At 48.2% G+C, this 20,930-nt stretch overlaps 1 long non-coding RNA gene across 1 annotated transcript; it reads left to right on the top strand.

The window, feature by feature from the left end:
* Window positions 1–3,490: 3,490 nt before the first annotated feature.
* On the top strand, window positions 3,491–5,629 carry LOC116542349. The gene is made up of 2 exons (XR_004265182.1): window positions 3,491–4,774; window positions 5,120–5,629. It is a non-coding gene; the product is annotated as an uncharacterized LOC116542349 (long non-coding RNA).
* Window positions 5,630–20,930: the final 15,301 nt, after the last annotated feature.

Genomic DNA, 20,930 nt, shown 5'->3' with positions numbered 1-20,930 from the left:
GCATGTGGAGGACCCCAGTCCTCCCTATTCTACTGTTCCTCCTCCCTAATTTTTTCCAAATGAGAGACACTTGTCCCTGGATGGCTGACAAGGGAGGGGGGTCTCTGGGCTGGGAGGGTTAGGGAGGGCAATGGCAGTTTAGATGGTTTGTCTATTTATTTATTAATTAATTAATTTATTTATTTTTGAGACAGAGTCTCGCTGTGTTGCCCAAGCTGGAGTGCAGTAGCACAATCTCGGCTCACTGCAACCTCTGCCTCCCAGGTTCAAGCAATTCTGTCTCAGCCTCCCAAGTAGCTGGGATTACAGGTGCAAACCCACACTGCTGTGCCCAGCTAATTTTTGTATTTTTAGTAGAGGTGGGATTTCACTATGTTGGCCAGACTGGTCTTGAACTCCTGACCTCAGGTGATCCATTCTCTTCGGCCTCCCAAAGTGCTGGGATTACAGGCGTGTACCACCATGCCCTGTCGGTTTAGAGGGTTTAGACAGATGGAAAGCGCGGAGCAGGAGCTGTGCCTATGGCTGGCGGGGAGTGGAGGGTGTGGCAGGGGCAGGAACCAGCACACTCTCTGCAAGGAGCATGAGAGGGAGGAAGAGTCAAGGGCCTACTTTCCTTTGATTTCTCCAGGGGATCTATGAGACCCTCTGCACATAATCAAGCAAGCAGGCAGGCCCACAGGGCTCCCTCTATGTTCAGGTGGAAAGGGGAGTTGGTTTCACTAGTAATGGAAGGTTAGGCCTGGGGCATAGCACTGAGGGTGGTCAAGGTGAGAACAGAGAATTGGGTTTGGAGAGGGGTCCTTGGGGACTAAATGGCTGAGGGAACTTTGGGCTGGGTAGAAAACATCTCTCTCCCAGAGACATGGAGTCCTCTGTCTCCATGGGAAGCCCCCCAGCAGGACATGGCCTGGCAGGGCCTCTCCTGAGCAGGCTGGTTGTTGGCAAATGGAGAGAGGGGCACTGTCCTTGATCTCTTGCCTGAGCTTACATGAGGGGAGGTAGGGGGCTGGAGAGTGTGGCCCCCTTTTTGAAACAACTCTGTATACTGACTTGAAAATATCTCCCAAGCCTCTCAAGCATCATGAATATACATATATACACGCATACACATGCATGTGTATATATACATATATACATATAATATACATATATGTATGTATATATATCATAGGTATGAGCCACTGTGTCTGGCCCAGACATACTTTTTTTTTTTCCTTTTTACAGGCAGCACGTGGCGCAGGGCCCCCACCAAGCTGCCCCAGACATACTTTTAAATGGAAAAAAATATAAAGCAGTCACTTGGGTAAAAATATAAAATATTTGCCAGGCGGGGTGGCTGACGCCTATAATCCCTGCACTTTGGGAGGCTGAGGTGGGCAGATCACCTGAGGTCAGGAGGTCAATACCAGCCTGGCCAACATGGTGAAACCCGGTCTCCACTAAAAATACAAAAATTAGCCGGGCATGATGATGGGTGCCTGTAGTCTCAGCACCCCAGACTGAGACAGGAGAATCGCTTGAACCTGGGAGGCAGAGGTTGCAGTGAGCCCAGATTGTGCCACTGCATTCCAGCCTGGGTGACAGAGAAAGACTCTGTCTGGGGAAAAAAAAAAAAAAAAAAAATGCTGGATACAGTGGCTCATGCCTATAATCCCAGCACTTTGGGAGGCGGAGGCGGGCAGATCACCTGAGGTCAGGAGTTCGAGACCAGCCTGACCAACATGAAGAAACCCTGTCTCTACTAAAAATACAAAATTAGCCGGGTATGGTGGCACATGCCTGTAATCCCACCTACTCAGGAGGCTGAGGCAGGAGAATTGCTTCAACCTGGGAGGCAGAGGTTGCGGTGAGCCGAGATCGCACCATTGCACTCCAGCCTGGGCAACAGGAGTGAAACTCGGTCTCAAAAAAAAAAAAAAGTCAATGCTCCTGTATGCAGGGACTCTCCTGAGCCACTGGTGGCAGAGTTATCAGGGAGAGCACTTCTGGTCAGGGGAAGGCCAGAAAGACACTCTGCATTTGACTGGCCTTTCTATGCCTACCACGTCTGTTCAGAAGCAGAATCACACTGAAGTTCAGGCAGCCTCTTGGGGCCTGGGCCTGCCGTGGCTGTGTCTGTGTGCATGCTGGGGGCTTAGCACAGAGGAGATGTCCAGGTGTTTCCTCTGCCCGCTGTTTACTTGAGCTCATTGCATATATGACTGCACTTAGCCCTCACAGAGGTCCTTGGAGGTACATACTCTCAGCCTGTCAATCTACAATAATCAAACAGGTCAGATTTTGTTTTAAAGGAGTTTATTAAGTGTAAAGGTTAAGGACAGCCTGTTCAGGAAGTACGGATTATAAAGAATGGAAGTCAGAGTTTTTTTTTTTTTTTTGAGACGGAGTTTCGCTCTTGTTACCCAGGCTGGAGTGCAATGGCGTGATCCCCGCTCACCGCAATCTCCGCCTCCTGGGTTCAGGCAATTCTCCTGCCTCAGCCTCCTGAGTAGCTGGGATTACAGGCACGCGCCACCATGCCCAGCTGATTTTTTGTATTTTTAGTAGAGACAGGGTTTCATCATGTTGACCAGGATGGTCTCGATCTCTTGACCTCGTGATCCACCCTCCTCGGCCTCCCAAAGTGCTGGGATTACAGGCGTGAGCCACCGGGTCCGGCCAAGACATTTCTCTTCTCCGGAACAGTTTCCCTCTGGGGTCTCTCTCATGGTGGCCCCCTTTCTCCTAGGCTACCGATCTTAGGGCCCTTCCCAACTACAGTAATAGCTCTTGTAAACTGAGCAGTCACTCAGCTGAGCCCTGTCTTCTGAGTACATGCAGCATAATCAGATTCAAAGTGGACTCAGTCGTGGTTCCCACTTTACGGATGAGCAAACAGGCAGAAAGAGGGTAAGTCGGAGGTGCACACGGCAAGTTAACAGCCTGGATTTGACTCCAGAACTTGAGCTGTGAATGGCACTTCTGAATCTTGAGGTTAGTGAGATTTCTTCACAACTGGCCTGGGAGGGATTAATGCCACAAATGTATACTGAAGGCTGATCGTGGACCACCCACTTCCCTTGCTGCCTGTGCGTGGTCATCAGAGGCTGAGGCTCTCTGTGGCAAAGGAGGAACACCGAGGTCTCCTTGCCCCAAGGCCTCTCCAAGCTGTCTCCACGAGGACTACTGGACTCCTGCCTGGACCCCTGCCCCCGGAGTCCCCCTGTTCTTCCCATTTCTCCGCATTCCTCGGGCCCACGGATGTGGAGCTCACTCCCTTGGAGGGCTCTGGGGAAGGAGGCGGCCGACTCCGCTCAACTCCTGCCTGTGCTAGGGCGGCGAGCAGCGTCAGGTGCGGCTGATATCCCTGCGCTCGGCCTTAGGCTGACTCCCGCGTGTAGGGCAGAGATGGGCCGGGGTCTTAGCGCAGGGGGCTCTGAGCCCTAAGGACAAGGTCGCACGGAAATGGCACTGAGATCTACCCGGCAGCGACGACCCTCGGGACTCCAGAAGTTAGGACCACTTAGGCCGCCAGAAACGACTCCATGGCCTCTAGGCGGCCCTCCCTCAAGGGGCCATGAGAGAGCCAATCGAAGGAGGACTGCTCTGGCGGCCAACCAATCAGCACCAAGGATTGCCGTTGAGGCGGGCCCGCGAGGGAAGTCGCCAGAGAGGCGAGGGCCCAGAAGGCTAGGGCCCAGGGGCTTTCCTCCGCGGAAGTGGTCCCGACCCTCTGCGAGTGGATTGGCTGCTCCGGCTTACCGGAAGTGCCGCTCACGCCCCTGCTCTTCTGCGCTTGCGCAGCCGTTTCCCCTGTAATACGCGCGTCTCCGGTTAGTTTTTTGCCGGCGTCTTAGTCCATTTGTTTGGCTCTTTGTGCTGCGCCATGTGGTCGTGTTGGTGGCGGTGTTCAGTAACCGGGACCTTGGAGGCTGGGAGGGATAGCTGATGTGCAGGGCCAGCACTGGGGGCGAGCTCAGGGCCGGCAGGGATGGGCTCGAGGAGTGAGGCCCGCAACCCTGCAGAGGGCGTTTCCTGTTGACTCACTCCTTGCTGGGGTGAGACAGTTGTTAGGGTTAGGTTTGCATTTCAGAACGTTCTGGTAAGGGCTTTGTAGCAGGGTGAGAATGAAGACCTGTGCAAGAGAAGAAGCCATAAGGGTTCAAGATGCCAGGCGAAGCCACTTGTTATCAACCTTTGCTCGTTCCGCACCTGGGAGAACTCGAGTGGTTTCCTCCTACTGCACACGTCACCTCTTAGCACCCTGGTGCAACTCCTATTCATGCTTCCCCATACCAGACTTCTCAGCTCTTGGGCACCTCCCTTTCATATCCTGCAGGCACTTCACATAAATTTTCCGTTCCCCCACCATTTCTAACCTTTCAGAATTTCTCATTTCAGGTCGGTCTCTTTCCCACGCGGTAGCACAGGCCACCACTAAGCACAGTCATATGGAGATACCTGTTGAAATGTGCGCCAGCCCCTCAGGCTATGACATCCTCGAGGACATGGACAGTGCTCCAAAATCACAGCGCTCAGCATACAGTCTGACTTGATCCAAGGGAAGTTAGGCAAACTGCTTCCCTGTCCCCCCACAGTCAGAGCCCATCCTTCTAGTTTCTCCATATCTCACGTATTCAATCTTTTCTCCCTATCCAAATTCTCATCCTCTCTCCAAAGGACCACTGTGAGCCATTTCCCCTGTCCAGTTCAACAGCTGCCTGACCTGGAAAACCACTTTTCCTGTTCACCTGCCTCCGGAGGCCCACCTTTCCCAAGCCCTACATCACAGGTATGGGTGTATCTGTCTTGACCGCTCACCTCCCTTTTTGCTCAGGGCTGTGATTTCAGGTCGCTCAGCTTCCTGTTCACAGAGACCTTGGCATATGGATGGAATTCACTGTGGGAACTGGATGTACGTGTGAATTAACTATTGAGTAAAATGATTGATAGATCACTGAGTATGCAGGGCAACATGGCTCACGCCTGTAATCCCAGCACTGGGAGGCTTAGGGACTTTGAGACCAGCCTGGGCAACATAGCAAGACCCTGTCTCAATAAAAATAAATTACTGAGTAATATTTAGGTGGATGGATACGCTTTTGGATGGATAATTGGGTCTTAATCTTCTCAGGAGCCTCTGAGATTTGGCTGCTCCTTCCTGGAAACTCGTCTCTCTGACCTCTCTCCTCAGCTGGAGACCACCTGCCACCTTTCTCCACATGGATGCCTCATAGGCTGCTAAAACTTGACATTTCCTAGAATAAATACTTGGTTTCTGCTTTAAACCAGTCCACCTACTCTCTGTGCTCCATCCAAGTGGTAAGTCCAAAGGCCTGAGCATCATCCTAGACTTCATTCGTCTCCAAATCCCCATATCCAATCATTAAACTATTCTTGTCCATTCAGCCTGCTAAACAGCTCTGTGACTCGCCCTTTGCTATCCTCTGACATACATGAAGTATAGTACAAGCTTTGGCATTCAAGGCCCCGCTTGAATCCCTTTTTGGGCATTCTCCCTCAGCCCTTGTGCCGAACCTTAGAATCTTTTAGTTTCCCCAAGACCTCTCAAAAGCTTAAGCTCCTGCTATTTCATTCCTGGGCCAGTCTCCCATTCCCATATTTATGTAATAAAGTAGTCTTTGGATGTTTGCTCTCATTTCTGAAAAGCTACATATCCACTCCACAGTTTTATGTTGCTATTTAAAGTTTTTCATCATAAGCTTAGATAGTTGCAAAAGATGATTTCTGGTATGTTTTAATATTGACATTTTAAAGTAAAATGGTTATATGATTCTTAATATATCTAGTGGAATCTGATCGCCATACTATTATTATCCCAAATCTCCATTTGAAGATTTACTTAACTCTTGTTTAATATTAGTTACTCCATACCCGCTCTCTTTGTTTTTTGGCTTGATTTGAGTCTATTTCCTTCCTCTGTCACCCACAAACTTAACCTAAGTAATTATATATATATATGTATATATATATATTTTTTTTTTTTTGAGATGGAGTTTTGCTCTTCTTGCTCAGGCTGGAGTGCAATGACATGATCTCGGCTCACTGCAACCACTGCCTCCTGGGGTTCAAGAGATTCTCCTGCCTCACCCTCCTGAGTAGCTGGAATTGCAGGTGTCTACCACCATGGCTGGCTAATTTTTTGTATTTTTAGTGGAGATGGGTTTTACCATGTTGGCCAGGCTGGTCTCAAACTCCTGACCTCAGGTGATCCACCCACCTCGACCTCCCAGAATGCTGGGATTATACGGGTGAGCCACTGCACCCAGCCTAAGTAATATATTTTTATTCTTGGAAGTCTTTTACTGGCCACCTGTCATAGTCTGTTGAAACACTCCTCTTCCTTTCTGTGTCTCTGCATAGCACCTGACTCCTTCACTCATTGAGATCCTGTTTCCTGGCACCTGTTTTCCACATACAGGTTGAGCATCCCTAATCCAAAAATCAAAAATTCCAAAATTTATCCAGGTGTGGTGGCTCACGCCTGTAATCCCAGCATTTTGGGAGGTCAAGGTGGGTGGATCCCTTGAGCTCAGGAGTCTGAGACCAGCCTGGGCACGTGGTGAAACCACATCTCTACAAAATATATAAAAATTAGCCAGGTTGCCGGCGAGGTGGCTAACACCTGTAATCCCAGCACTTTAGGAGGCCTAGGTGGGCGGATCACCTGAAGTCAGGAGTTTGAGACCAGCCTGACCAACATGGAGAAACCCCGTCTCTACTAAAAATACAAAATTAGCCAGGCGTGGTGGCACATGCCTGTAATCCCAGCTATTTGGGAGGCTGAGGTAGGAGAATTGCCTGAACCCAGGAGGTGGAGGTTGCAGTGAGCTGAGATTGCACAATTGCACTCCAGCCTGGGCAATAAGAGCGAAACTCTGTCTCAAAAAAAAAAAATTAGCCAGGTGTGGTGGTACACACCTGTGGTCCTCGCTAGTCAAAAGGCTGAGGTGAGAGGATCCCTTGGGCCCATCAGATCGGGCTCTAGTGAGCTGTAATTGTGCTACTGTACTCCAGCGTGGGTAACAGAGTGAGACACTCTCAAAAAAAAAAAAAAAAAATCTGAATTCCAAAAATGCTCCAGAATCCAAAAGTTTTTGAGCACCAGCATGATGCCACAAGTAGAAAATTCCTCACCTGGTCTCATGTGACAGACCGTAGTCAAACAGTCAAAACTTTGCTTCATATGCAGAATGATTTGAAATATATAAAATCGGCTGGGCGTGGTGGCTCACGCCTGTAATCCAAGCACTTTGGAGGCCAAGGTGGGCGGACCACCTGAGGTCGGGAGTTCAAGACAGCCTGACTAACATGGTGACACCCCGCCTTTATAAAAAAAAGAAATATATAAAATCACCTTCAGAGTATGTGTATAAGCTATATATAAAACATAAATTATTTAGACGTGGGACCCATTCCCAAGATATCTCACTATGTGTATGCAGATATTCCAAAATCCAAAAAATAAATTCCATAATCAGAAGTACCTCTGGTCCCAAGCATTTTTTTTTTTTTTTTTTTAAAGACAGAGTCTTGCTCTGTTTCCCAGCCTGGAGTACAGCGGCTCGATCTCGGTTCATTGTAACCTCCACCTCCTAGGTTCAAGCGATTTTACTGCTTTAGCCTTTGGAGTAGTTGGGACTACAGATGCATGCCACCATGCCCGGCTAATTTTTTGTATTTTTAGTAGAGATGGGGTTTCACTGTGTTAGCTTCATATACAATATGATTTGAAATATATAAAATTACTGCACTCCAGTTTAGGTAACAGAGTGAGACCCTGTCTCAAAAAAATTTGAAATCCAAAAATGTCTTTATCTCCTTGTGATATTGTGCTGGCCTAGAGCCAGAACCGGAGCAAAACTATTTTATAAAATGCAAAACTGTTTTTAGATAAGTTGAAATGGCTGCCCCATTCTCATTACAATAACTGCTGTCCTTGGCCTCTGTAAATAGAACTGCTAGTTTGTTCTTCAAAACTATGTAAAGCTGCTTACCTTTTCTTATCAGTAACTGCTAAAATCTGTGATGTGTAAACAAATGTATATCTTGACTTCTGTAAACCACTGAGGTGAATCACAGAATCCCCTAGCCCTTGGAATGTCCGGAGACCCCCGCCCTTGTCTCCACCCAGGAGGTGAATCACAGAATCCCCTAGCCCTTGAAATGTCCGAAACCTTATCATCCCCATCCCCGCCCCTCACCCCCACTCCCAAGGTGGTTTTTCGGGTATAAAAAATCATGGCACCCTCCTTTTGGCACCACAGGTTGGAGAGACGTGAGTCCTCTGTGGTCGCCAGCATAATAAATGACCCTGCAATCTGGCATACTTTTGTCTCGTGATAACTTTCCACGCTCCGGTCAAATACAACATCCTGACCTTGTGATCCACCCGCCTCAGCCTCCCAAACTGCTGGGATTACAGGCGTGACTGTGCCTGGCCCTGTTTTTAAAAAATTAATAAATATTTGTTTTGAGATGGAGTCTTGCTCTGTTGCCAGGCTGGAGTGCAGTGGCATGATCTCAGCTCACTGCAACCTCTGCCTCCAGGGTTCAAGTGATTCTTCTGCCTCAGACTCCTGAGTCACTGGGATTATAGGCATGAACCACCACACCCAGCTAATTTTTGTATTTTTAGTGGAGACAAGGTTTCACCATGTTGGCCTGGAAGGTCTCGATCTTTTGACCTCATGATCTGCCCTCCTCAGCCTCCCAAAGTGCTGGGATTATAGGCGTGAGTCACTGTGCTTGGCCCCATTTTTTTTTTTTTACTACAGAGTCTTGCTGTCACCCAGGCTGGAGTTCAGTGGTGCAATCTCAGTTCACTGCAACTTCTGCCTCCAGAGCTCAAGTGATCCTCCCACCTTAGCCTCCTGCATAGCTAGGACTACAGGAGCGCACCACCATGCCCAGCTAATTTTTGTATTTTTAGTTTGTTCCAGGTAACTGAGCAGATGAGGTTTTTCAGTTACATGTTCCAGGTAACTGAGCAGATGAGGTTTCACCATGTTGAAACTGCCTTTGCAAAATTATGGCTGAGACAGTGAAAGAAATCTAACTTAACCGACTCCATCTTGTCTCTAACTGCCACACTGTCTTTGTTCATTCCTGGGCGTAGGCTACACTAACTTTGGGAGCAACTTAGTTTGTAGTTTATTTGTTTAGTTATTGAGATGAAGTCTTGCTGTTCTGCCCAGGCTGAAGTGCAGTCGCGGGATGTAGGTTTGATCTCCACTCAACACAATCTCCGTCTGCTGGGTTCAAGGGATTCTCCTGCCTTAGCCTCTGGAGTAGCTGGGATTAGAGGTGCCCACCACCATGCCTGGCTAATTTTTTTGTATTTTTAATAGAGATAGGGTTTCACCATGTTGGTCAGTCTGGTCTTGAACTCCGGACCTGAGGTAATCCACCTGCCTCCCAAAGTGCTTGGATTATGGGTGTGAACCACCAAGCCTGGCCTGCTTGTAGTTTATAGTTTAAACAAAGACAGTAACAGCTCTTTCTCAAAGCTGACTTCCTTCTTGCCTGGGGGATAGAGTAACATTAGCCACAGGATTAGAAATTATGGTTTAGGAGTCAGGCAGCTGGAGGCTACAAGATTCTTACCCTCCCTAGACTGCTCCTAAAGTCAGTGCTTGAGATATTTTGTAGACCTACCCTTGTGGATCAGCTGGCAACACCCTGATTGATAAACTGGCTTGTCTGTATTGTATCCTGCACCCAGGAACTGATTCAGTGCAGGAAGACAGCTTTGACTCCCTATCATTTCATCCCTGTCTAATCAGCACTCCTGGCTCACTGGCTCTCTCTCTACCTACCAAGTTATCCTTAAAAACTCTGTTCCCCTGCCAGGCGAGGTGGCACATACCTGCAAGCCCAGCACATTGTGAGGCCAAGGTGGGCAGATCACGAGGTCAGGAGATTGAGACCATCCTGGCCAACATGGTGAAACCCCATCGCTACTAAAAATACAAAAATTGGCTGGGTGTGGTGGCTCATGCCTGTAATCCCAGTTACTCAGGAGGCTGAGGCAGGAGAATTGCTTGAACCAGGGAGGTGACCTGAGATAGTGCCATTGCACTCCAACCTGGTGGCAGAGTGAAACTCCATCAATAAAAAAAGAAAACAAAAAACTTTGTTCTCCAAATGCTCTGGGAGACTGATTTGAGTAATGATAAAACTCCAGCCTCCCTGCACAGCCATTTCTGGGTGAATTACTCCTCTGTTGAAATTCCCGTCTTGATGAATTGGCTCTGTCTAGGCAGTGGGCAAGGTGAACCTCTTGGGCAGTTACAATTTTGGCCCAGATCACTTGAGGCCAGGAGTGCAAGACCAGCTTGGCCAACAACATGGTGTTCACCACCATGCCCGGGTAATTTTGGTATCTTTAGTGGAGACTGGGTCACCTGCCTCAGTCTCCCAAGGTGCTGGGATTACAGGCATCAGCTCCATTTTAAAAAATGGTGCCTGGCTCCATTTTAAAAAATCTTGCTGGGCGTGGTGGCTCATACCTGTAATCCTAGCACTTTGGGAGGCCGAGGTGGGTGGATCACCTGAGGTCAGGAGTTCAAGATCAGCCTGGCCATCATGGAGAAACCTCATCTTTAAAAAAGAAAAAAAAAATCTTAATTGGCCTTGTGATTCTTGAATCAGGCAACACTTCATGCCATAAAATGGAACAAGTGTTCCAGGTAACTGAGCAGAGGAGATTGGTTTTATAGACCAAAAGGGCTGAAGAAAGCGGAAACGAAGAAAAAGTAAATTGGTCTTTTTTTTTTTGAGATGGAATCTTACTCTGTCGCCCAGGCTAGAGTGCAACAGCATGATCTTGGCTCACTGCAACCTCCACCTCCCGGGTTTAAGCAGTTCTCTGCCTCAGTCTCCCAAGTAGCTGGGATTACAGGTGCCTGACACCATGCCCAGCTAATTTCTGTATTTTTAGTAGAGAAGGGGTTTCACCATCTTGGCCAGGCTGAGTCTTAAACTCCTGACCTCGTGATTCACCCGCCTTGGCTTCCCAGAGTGCTGGGATTACGGGTGTGAGCCACTGCACCCAGTGGTGAATTGGTCATTTTAAGGTTACTTTCCTCCTAAGGCAAGAACAAGGAGACAGAACTATAGAAAAAAGAACGGATTGGCTAACCACAGGTCCCTTTTTGTTGTGAGGATTAAAGGCAGAGGGAACTTCATTATCATGCCGCTGAAGCTGGCCTGTTTGGGAAGTTGGACTGTTATCTCTCTCCTGGTGGAAGGCCAGAGATGAATCTGTTTTGGAGTAGTTGTATTAGAATGAAAATACTTTGAAAGTTATATTAGATAAAAATTATAGGCCAACACACCTGTAATCCCAGCATTTTGGAAGGCCAAGGTGAGCGGATCATCTTGAGGTTGTGAGGATCACCTTGAGGTCGGGAGTTTGAGACCAGCCTGATCAACATGGAGAAGCCTTGTCTGTACTAAAAATACAAAAGTAGCCAGGCGTGGTGGTGCATGCCTGTAATCCCAGCTACTTGGGAGTCTGAGGCAGGATAATCACTTGAACTCATGGGGCAGAGGTTTCGGTGAGCCGAGATCGCGCCATTGCACTCCAGCCTGGGCATCAAGAGCGAAACTCGGTCTCAAAAAAAATTATAGGAGACCCTTGTCCCTTGTTTTGGACTAAGCTGATCTATTGGGGCCTAGTGTAGAAGCTTAGACCAAAACAAGGGTCTCCTATAATTTTTATTTATAGAATTACTTGGTATTTATGGATTGACTCAATACACACATCTCACTGCAGTTCCGGGGCTGCTCCCGGCAGCGCAGTTCCATGGCTGCAAAGGGGCAGCCCAGAGCTCCTGCCTCAATGGCTGACGTCATGATGGGTTGCTAGTGGGAGGAAGAAATAGATGGTGTCAGAGTGGGAGGAAGAAATAGATGGTGTCATCTTCCCAATGTTGACTGACAGGTGTAGTGAAGATTCATAAAGCAGGCTTCAAGGCAGACTGCTGGGGCAGAGAGACAGCTTTCTCAGAGGTCAGTCAGTCAGTGAAACAGGTTTTTTCTTTTTTTTTTTTTCTCAGTGATCCTTGTTCTGGTGTTTTTTTTTTTCTTTTTGAGATGGAGTTTCACTCTTGTTGCAATGGCACAATCTCGGCCCACCGCAACCTCCACCTCCTAGGTTCAAGTAATTCTCCTGTCTCAGCCTCCTGAGTAGCTGGGATTACAGGCCTGTGCCACCATGCCCAGCTAATTTTGTGTTTTTAGTAGAGATGGGGTTTCTCCATCTTGGTCAGACTTGTCTTGACCTTAGGTGATCCGCCAGTCTCAGCCTCCTAAAGTGCTGGGATTACAGGCATGAGCCACCGCGCCCAAGTTTTAAATATTTGTAAGCCACAGTCATAAAGTTCTCTTTGCCATTTCCTCTAGTTAAACTGAGCCACCTGTGACATGGTAATTGCCCCATAAACTGCATACCTCCACCATACCTTGGCTTTCCATTGAAACTGCTCTCTGTAACCCTAATGTGACAGGCAGGCAGTCCAAACCAGTGTCATTTTGGTCCCTGTGCCATTTTAAGACTTGTAATAAGTAACTAAGGTCTGTAAGAAACTACCCATAAGGTCTGTAATTTCCACCCTACGAAGACAATGTGTAAACTAATACTTATCTTGACTTCTCTGAACCACTTAAGTAACAATCGGAATGTCCAAAGTCCCCTGGCCCTCGGACAGAATGTCCAAAGCCCCTCAGTCTCATCCCTGCCCTGGAGGTGGTTTACAGTCATAAAAGGTCTTGACACCCTCCTTTCGGTGCCACCACTGGTTAGAGAGACTCAAGTCCTCCGTGGCCTCCGGCAATACGGACCCTGTAATTTGGCCTAGGCTTTGTCTCAGTAGTGAGCTTCCTGGGTTACAATGATTCTCCTGTCTCAGCCTCCTGAGTAGCTGGGATTACAGGCCTGTATCACCATGCTCAGCTAATTTTGTACTTTTTTTTTTTTTTTTTTTGAGACGGAGTTTCGCTCTTGTTACCCAGGCTGGAGTGCAATGGCGCGATCTCGGCTCACCGCAACCTCCGCCTCCTGGGTTCAGGCAATTCTCCTGCCTTAGCCTCCTGAGTAGCTGGGATTACAGGCACACGCCACCATGCCCAGCTAATTTTTTGCATTTTTAGTAGAGACGGGGTTTCACCGTGCTGACCAGGATGGTCTCGATCTCTTGACCTCGTGATCCACCTGCCTCGGCCTCCCAAAGTGCTGGGATTACAGGCTTGAGCCACCGCGCCCGGCCCTAATTTTGTACTTTTAATGGAGATGGGGTTTCTCCATGTTGGTCAGACTTGTCTTGACCTTAGGTGATCCACCAGTCTTGGCTTGCCAAAGTGCTGGGATTACAGGCATGAGCCACTGCGCCTGGCTAAAACAGGTTTTAAATATTTGTAAGCCACAGTCATAAAGTTCTCTTTGCCATTTCCTCCAGTTAAACTGAGCCAAGGAAGTCAAATACTTAACCAGATTTTAGATTAAGGCATAATTTATGGAAAGGGTTTCTTATCTTCACCCAGTGGCTCTATCCAAGAAAAGTCTCCCTATTGAACTCCTGTATCTAAATCTTTATAAAAGTAAGTTAGTTATAATGAGATTAAGCATCTGATAAGGGTAATCACTTATTTACTTGGTAGGAATAGAATGCAAGAATGTTTTTACTGGCACTGAATGTTAAAGCTGAAAGACTGTAAAATGGTGGGTTTGGTGGCTCCAGAAACCCACGGCACTATGATATGGAAAGGTCTTAGTTCTGTGTTTGTTGGCATAGAATGTGACCATGAATGTCAGTAGTTTATAGAGCATGTCTGTTAAATAAGTTAAAAGAATTCATTGAATTTGTGACTACCTGAAATCTAGATTCAAATGTGATCAGAGCTCCACAACATCTTTGTTGTCTCCACAACAACAACTAATATAAAAACTAGGCCGGGCGCGGTGGCTCAAGCCTGTAATCCCAGCACTTTGGGAGGCCGAGGCGGGTGGATCACGAGGTCAAGAGATCGAGACCATCCTGGTCAACATGGTGAAACCCTGTCTCTACTAAAAATACAAAAAATTAGCTGGGCATGGTGGCGCGTGCCTGTAATCCCAGCTACTCAGGAGGCTGAGGCAGGAGAATTGCCTGAACCCGGGAGGCGGAGGTTGCGGTGAGCCGAGATCGCGCCATTGCACTCCAGCCTGGGTAACAAGAGCGAAACTCTGTCTCAGAAAAGAGAAAAAAAAAAAAAAAAAAAAACTCAACCATTTGTTATTAGGCCTCCGAAGTAAACAAAGGATGTGCTCTCCTCTGATCAGACTAGAAAAGGGAAGGACACGTGCCTCAGAGCAATGTTTACCAAACCAGAAGGAACTATTGAAGAAGTTGAGAAATTTAGTAAACAATGGGGAAAAAAATCCAATCATGTTTTAAAAAATTGAGCAGAGGGGGAGGGAGGTGAGGTAGCTCACACCTGTGGTCCCAGCACTTTGGGAGGCTGAGGTGGGCAGATCACCTGAGGTCAGGAGTTCGAGACCAGCCTGGCCAACATGGTGAAACCCCATCTCTACTAAAATACGAAAATAAATTGGGCATGGTGGGGGGCACTTGTAATCCCAGCTACTTGGGAGTCTGAGGCAGGAGAATTCTTTGAACCCAGGGGTCGGAGGTTCCCATGAGCCAAGATTGTGCCATTGCACTCCATTCTGGCCAAGAAGAGCAAAATTCCGTCTCTAAAAAAATAAATAAATAAAGTTTATGTCATCATATAGTTAAAAAAATTGAGCAGCAAGTTTTAAAAATATAATGTAAAATAAAAATGTCTTGTGGTTTGATGTATAAATTCTTGAGAGCTATTATTTGCCTCTAAGTTCTTAATAAACTGGTAAAATATTAATATATTAACTTCTAATGATCAACATTGGGATTTTCCACACTGAGGGTCTGAATTTATAGCCTGCACCACAGAGGAATTGGAGAACCAGTTTTGCCCTGAGAGGTGGGTAGAGTTTGCTGTTTTCCACCTTTTCACTGACACAGGTGATTAGGACCCCTCCAGGCTCCTGGGTTTGGGCAGCTGGGGGTGCATGGGACTCATTTCCAGTCCTAAATTGGCACACTTGCCTTAGAAAACAATCAGCATTGGCTCTGAAAGCTGCAGTTGTGCACATGTGGTGATGAGCAGGAATGCCCCAGGTGTGTCCCTCAGAGGACCAGGCACACCTGTCCGTGTAGGAGGAGGGCAGATCTGAAAGTGGCAGCTGAAGTCGGCACCATAGGGAAAGTTGTCTCTAAGAAGAGAACACAAGATTAGGCCACGTGCAGTGGCTTACACCTGTAATGCCAGCACTTTGGGAGGCCATAGACAGATGGATCACCTGAGGTCAGGAGTTCTAGACCAGCCTGGCCAACATGATGAAACCCTGTCTCTACTAAAAATATAAAAATTGGCCAGGTGTCGTGGCTGGTGCACACCTATAAGCAGGAAGCTGAGGCACAAGAATCACTTGAATCCGGGAGGTGGAGGTTGCAGTGAGCCGAGATGGTGCCACTTCACTCCAACCTGGGCTACAGAGTGAGACTCCATCTCCAAAGAAAAAAGAACACAAAATTATGAATATAATTAGTTTGTCTCAAAGTGTGTATTTATAATGATGAAAGAATGATTTTAGAATGATGAAAGCAAAACAACTGCAAATTTTAAAAAGGATAGCATAACAAAATTCCAAAAGTTAAGTTTTAAAATCAATTACCTTGTAATTACATTTTACTGGTGCCAGTAACTGCATAATCATGATCACTGCTTCATATGATAATGATTTAGAATATTAGAACAATTTCTTTGAGAAAGAATGGAGGATAAACATATCTTCTGGTGCGATTGACCCCCTCTCTTAAAATTTTTTTTACCAATAGCTTAGAAAATGTGCATTCCATCTAGTTCACTTATTATTGCTAACGTTTCTCTCCCACCAGTTGCCGTGAATATATGCTCCCCATTGCTAATGTCTTGTGAAAGTTTTGGACATTGTCAAATTTGGGGAAACCTCTTTCAAGTGTTTTTCATATAGGAGCAGCAAGATTTCAGGGCTCTCGGGTTCTCCAGTACAATACCATCTTGAGCATTCTTTGAATGAGGTTGCTCAACTACATTGCTGCCACTAAACCCCCAAGGGCCTTAGCAGGGCCCCTGGTTGTGTGTGGGGAGGGGAGGTTTGGGGGTTTTGAAGGGGACCTGGAGCCTAGGGTGGCCTGGCTCCGGGTAGGGGTCTGGGCCTGGGGAGGTGACCAAAGTGTGATGGAGAGCTGTGAGGGAGGCCCTGGGCATGGGAGAGTCAGAAGTAGGGTGGGGCCGGGACGTGGGGGAGGGTGGCCAGGGGGTGTGGGGGCCTGGAATGCAGGGGGCCGGGATACTGGGGAATCGGGCAGAGAAGTTCCTGGACACTGGGGAAGCCAGGGCGTGGGAGGAGGTTCAGGCCGTGGGGAGCTGGCTGGGGCTGCTGCTGGGGGAGGCCTTGGGGAGAGGGTTTGAGTGTGGGGCGGGTGTGGGCTGCAGGTCGTGGGCCAGGATCTGAGCTAGGTGGCTGGCTGGCTGTGGGTGGGTCGGGCCGTGGAACGCGGGCCCGGGCGTGGGTGGGCCTGGCGCGTGGGGTTGAAGCTTCAGAAACCCCATTAGTGCAGGAATGTTCCTACCAAGCACTGTCTTTAATAGAAAAAAAAACAAGGAATGACATATATTTGCACTGACAGAAGAAACGTCTCCAGTGACAGGACAGACCGTCACGGCGCCGGCGCGGGTTGGGACGGAATTCGCGGTGACCCAGGCACTGACTGGCACGCGCGGCTGCGTGCGGGCACCGAGGAGCTGATGGAACGAGCGCGTGGAGCGCCTTTCACACGGAGCTCCAAACTTTACAAGGAAGCCCCGAGATGGAGACGATGAAAAACAAGCGTGTGTTCACGCTGTTGTCCCTCTGAGCTGCAGGAAAGGGAGAGGCGGCGCGCGGGGCAGCGTGCCTGGTGGCCGCGAGTTGAGATGCGCCAAGCACCCGGCACAGTGGCCGCTAGGAGGCGCAGACGCGCGGCTCATTCAGGGAGGGCGCGATGTATGGGGCGGGCGGCGCAGCCAGCTTCTGAAGTGGGAATAGAGGGATTATTTCCAGGATTAGCAGCCATGGAGTGGGTGGGGGTAATGGGCCGTTCTGAAGAATTGACAGCCAGTTTGGGCAGCCCGGTTGGAGGGGTTGTTCTCTGGGATTTCTGGCCATGGTTTGGGCAGCCTGGACTTTATGGGGAATGCAGAGATTGGAGCAATTAGCACCCACAGGCTGGGCAGGCTGGATTCTTTCTTGAGGGGTGTCTTGCTATGTTGCCCAGGCTGGACTCAAATTTCTTGGCTCAAGCGATCCTCCCACGTCAGCCTCCCAAAGCGCTGGAATTACAGGCATGGGTCACTGCGCCCAGCCTCTCAGTGACGTTAATGCTAGCAAGATTCCATCCTATGTGTGGAAAATGGAGGCACAGTAGGTTAAGTGGCCTGCCAAGTCAGCCAGCTGGTAAGTTTGGGACCAGAATTAGATCCAGGCGGTCAAGTTCCAGCATCTGGGCCTCTGGGCACAGGCAGGTGAAGAATGCTGAATGTGGCTTTGGGATGTGGGGAAGCCAAGAGGAAGATTGCAGGAGAATGTCATCTCCTGACTGAGGAGGAGTTCACATCTCCTCATTCCCCAGGCCTTCCACTATGGACTTCCCAGCCTTCTCCAGGAGGCTGCATTCATGAGGAGGCAGTCCTTGTTCTGCTAATGAAGGCTTGGCCACTGGGTGGGGGCTAGACGAGGCCCCAGGGCTGTCCAGGCAGGTTGGGACAGGTTCTGTTCATCAGCCAGGCAGGAGTCTTCATCAAAACCCAGGAAGGGTCACTGGCCTCTCCAGGCTACAGTTCTTTTTTTTAAGATGGAATCTCACTCTGTGGCCTAGGCTGGAGTGCAGTGGTATGATCTCGGCTCAGTGTAACCTCCGCCTCCCAGGTTCAAGCAATTCTCTGCCTCAGCCTCCTGAGTAGCTGGGATTACAGGTGCCCACCACCATGCCTAGGTAATTTTTGTATTTTCAGTAGAGACAGGGTTTCACCATCTTGGCCAGGCTGATCTTGAACTCCTGACCTGGTGATCCACCCGCTTTGGCCTCACAAAGTGCTGGGATTACAGGCGTGAGCCACCGAACCTGGCCCTTTTATTTTTATTTTTGTAGAGACAGGGTCTTGCTTCGTTGCCCAACCTGGTCTCCAACTTTTGGCTTCACGTGATCCCCCTGCCTCAGCCTCTCAGTGTTGGGATTAGGGGCGTCAGCCATCATGCCCCGTAAAGTTCACAGTTCTTTATCAGCTTCAGTGCGACAGAGCTGGTTGGGAGGAAACCTCTATTTTTTTGTGTGAAAAGGCAAACATGCTCACCAGGAGAATGATACTGGTAAAGAGATATGGCAGCGGAATTTAGGAAGCTGGGAAGCTGAGCCTGCTGCCACAGAGTCCTAACCCATCCTGGGGAAAGTCCCATAGCAAGACCATTTGTACCAACAAATACCAGAGGACTAGGATGCAGAGCTCCTGGGAACTTCTGAAATCTGGTGTTGGGCTGGAGCGGGAGGACTGTCTGGACACTAAGGGAAGGGCAGGGGAAGAGCTCTTCCTGCTGAGGGCTCCCTGCCTGTCTTGGCTCAATTCAGAGAAGATGCTTCCTTTTCCACCGTGTCTCCAGGTGCAGGGCCGGCTGGGGGCCTTCTGTGTGTCTCAGTCCTTCTGTGTCTTTCTGGCTTGGTGGGTCTTTGTCTGGGAGAGTCTCTGTGTCTCTCTCTGGGTGTCTCTCTCCCTGTCCTCGCCCCATCTCTCTCTCTCCTTCTGCTAAACGGTCATTTCCAACTTTATCTCTGCATCTTCCTAATGTCCGGGTGTCTTCCAGTGACTCTGCATTTGCTTCTTTCTGAAATTTCCATGGCTTCAGATGTCACCTTTCGTGTTCCCTCTCCAGGCCAAGGCCAGCAACTCCCCACCCTGGTCACAGCCGCACCAGGCACGAAGCGAGTAGTTAGTGCAAATTGTCCACCCGCACAGGGCCCTCCCTGACTGGCCTCTGCCTCTAGCCAAGAGGGTGGTTTTTGTTCAAGGAGACGGCTGAGCCCACCTCCTCTGGCCAGAAGGGGGCAGTCTAGGACAGTTTGGCATCATTTCCACCCACCCCATTGCTCTTCCTGGTGCAGAGACTCAGTTTACAGGGAGCAGATTTTGGGTGTCTGCAAGTTTGCTCAAACCTGAAGTGTTCTTTAAAAATCCAGACTCTAGTACACTAATTCTCATGAGATTTTATTTTATTTTATTTTTTTGCAGAGACACTCCCATGTTAGGGAGAGTAGATTTTGAGTGTCCGCAAGTTTGCTCAAACCTGAAGTTTTCTTTAAAAATCCAGACTAGCCCACAAATTCTCATGACATTGTAAAGGTTTATAAAGTTCTTGGTATGGCAGATGTTCCTTGCTGGGCCTCAGTTTCCTCTACTGTAACTTGGGGATGATGGAATCAGCCACCTCAGGGTAGGGAAGATGAAATGAGTAATGCCCCTGAAGGGCTTACTTGGGACACAGCATGCTCAGTGCACCTCGAATACCAAAAACATCACATTCCTGTATTTCCTTTCCCTTCTCCTCACTGGCTGTGCTGCCCTCTGGGTGCCTGCCTCTACAGGCCCTCAGTTTCCCCACTGGCACCTTGATACAGGACTGGAGAGGACCACCTGTGGCTTGAGCCAGCTGGAGCTTTTCGTGGGAAAAGCATGCTTTCATGGATCCAGGTGCCTTAACTAAGCTTCCCTAACCATTAAGTATCTGGATATACATTTATTGAGTAACTGTATGTATCTTATCTATCAAGAAATGTGTGGCCGGGCGTGGTTGCTCATGCCTGTAATCCCAGCACTTTGAGAAGCTGAGGCAGGTGGATCACCTGAGGTCAGGAGTTCGAGAGCAGCCTGACCAACATGGAAAAACACTGTCTCTACTAAAAGTACAAAAATTAGCTGGGTGTGGTGCTAAGCACCTGTAATCCCAGCTACTTGAGAGACTGAGGCAGGAGAATAACTTGAACCTGGGAGGCAGAGGTGGCGTGAGCCGAGATTGCACCACTTCATTCCAGCCTGGGTGACAGAGTGAGACTCTGTCTCAAAAAACAAAAAACAAAAGAAATATAGTATTTTTTTCCTTTTTCTCAAAACAAACTCTTGTTATGTTACCCAGGCTGGTTTCAAACTCCTAGGCTCAAGCAATCCTCCCACATTGGCCTCCCAAGTCTGGGACTACAGTGCAGGCCACTGGGCCCCCTGCTTTATAGTATTTCTATATATAGTGTCCCTTTAAATGTTATATTTATCCAACTACTATAGATATGCAAATGCATAACTTTACCAATTTACAGAGATACATATATGTGTGTATTTGCATACATATATCATTTCTCCACTTAGAATTAATTTTAGGACTGTTCTACATTTTTCATCATTCTTTCAGTATTTGTGTAACTGCCATAGTTATCCATTCTATATATTTATGCATGGTGATTCCTAAACTACTCTACATTTCTACATGTAGGAAGATAGATGTGTAATACATTTCTTGCATAGACAGCCTGTCAATTTCCTCCATTTTGTATGAATATATTATATCCTATGTGCTTTATATCACTGATGTGTGCACCTTGCCCTGCTCTTTGTGAGGGTCTCAGCCTTGCATGTGTGGGCACTGAACTCCTGTGCTGGGAAGTGGCATTAGGAGCTGTCATCTTCTGGCAGGACCTTGTGGCTGATACTATATATGTATATGTATTTGTGTATATATATGTGTGCATGCATATATATATATATATGCACTTATGCTTTTA

This window comes from Sapajus apella, unplaced genomic scaffold (genome assembly GCF_009761245.1).
Source record: "Sapajus apella isolate SASKATOON/1434 unplaced genomic scaffold, GSC_monkey_1.0 scaffold167, whole genome shotgun sequence".
Lineage (NCBI taxonomy): Eukaryota > Metazoa > Chordata > Mammalia > Primates > Cebidae > Sapajus > Sapajus apella.
Note: the sequence above shows the minus strand (reverse complement) of the source record. Positions and strands in the feature narration are given on the sequence as shown.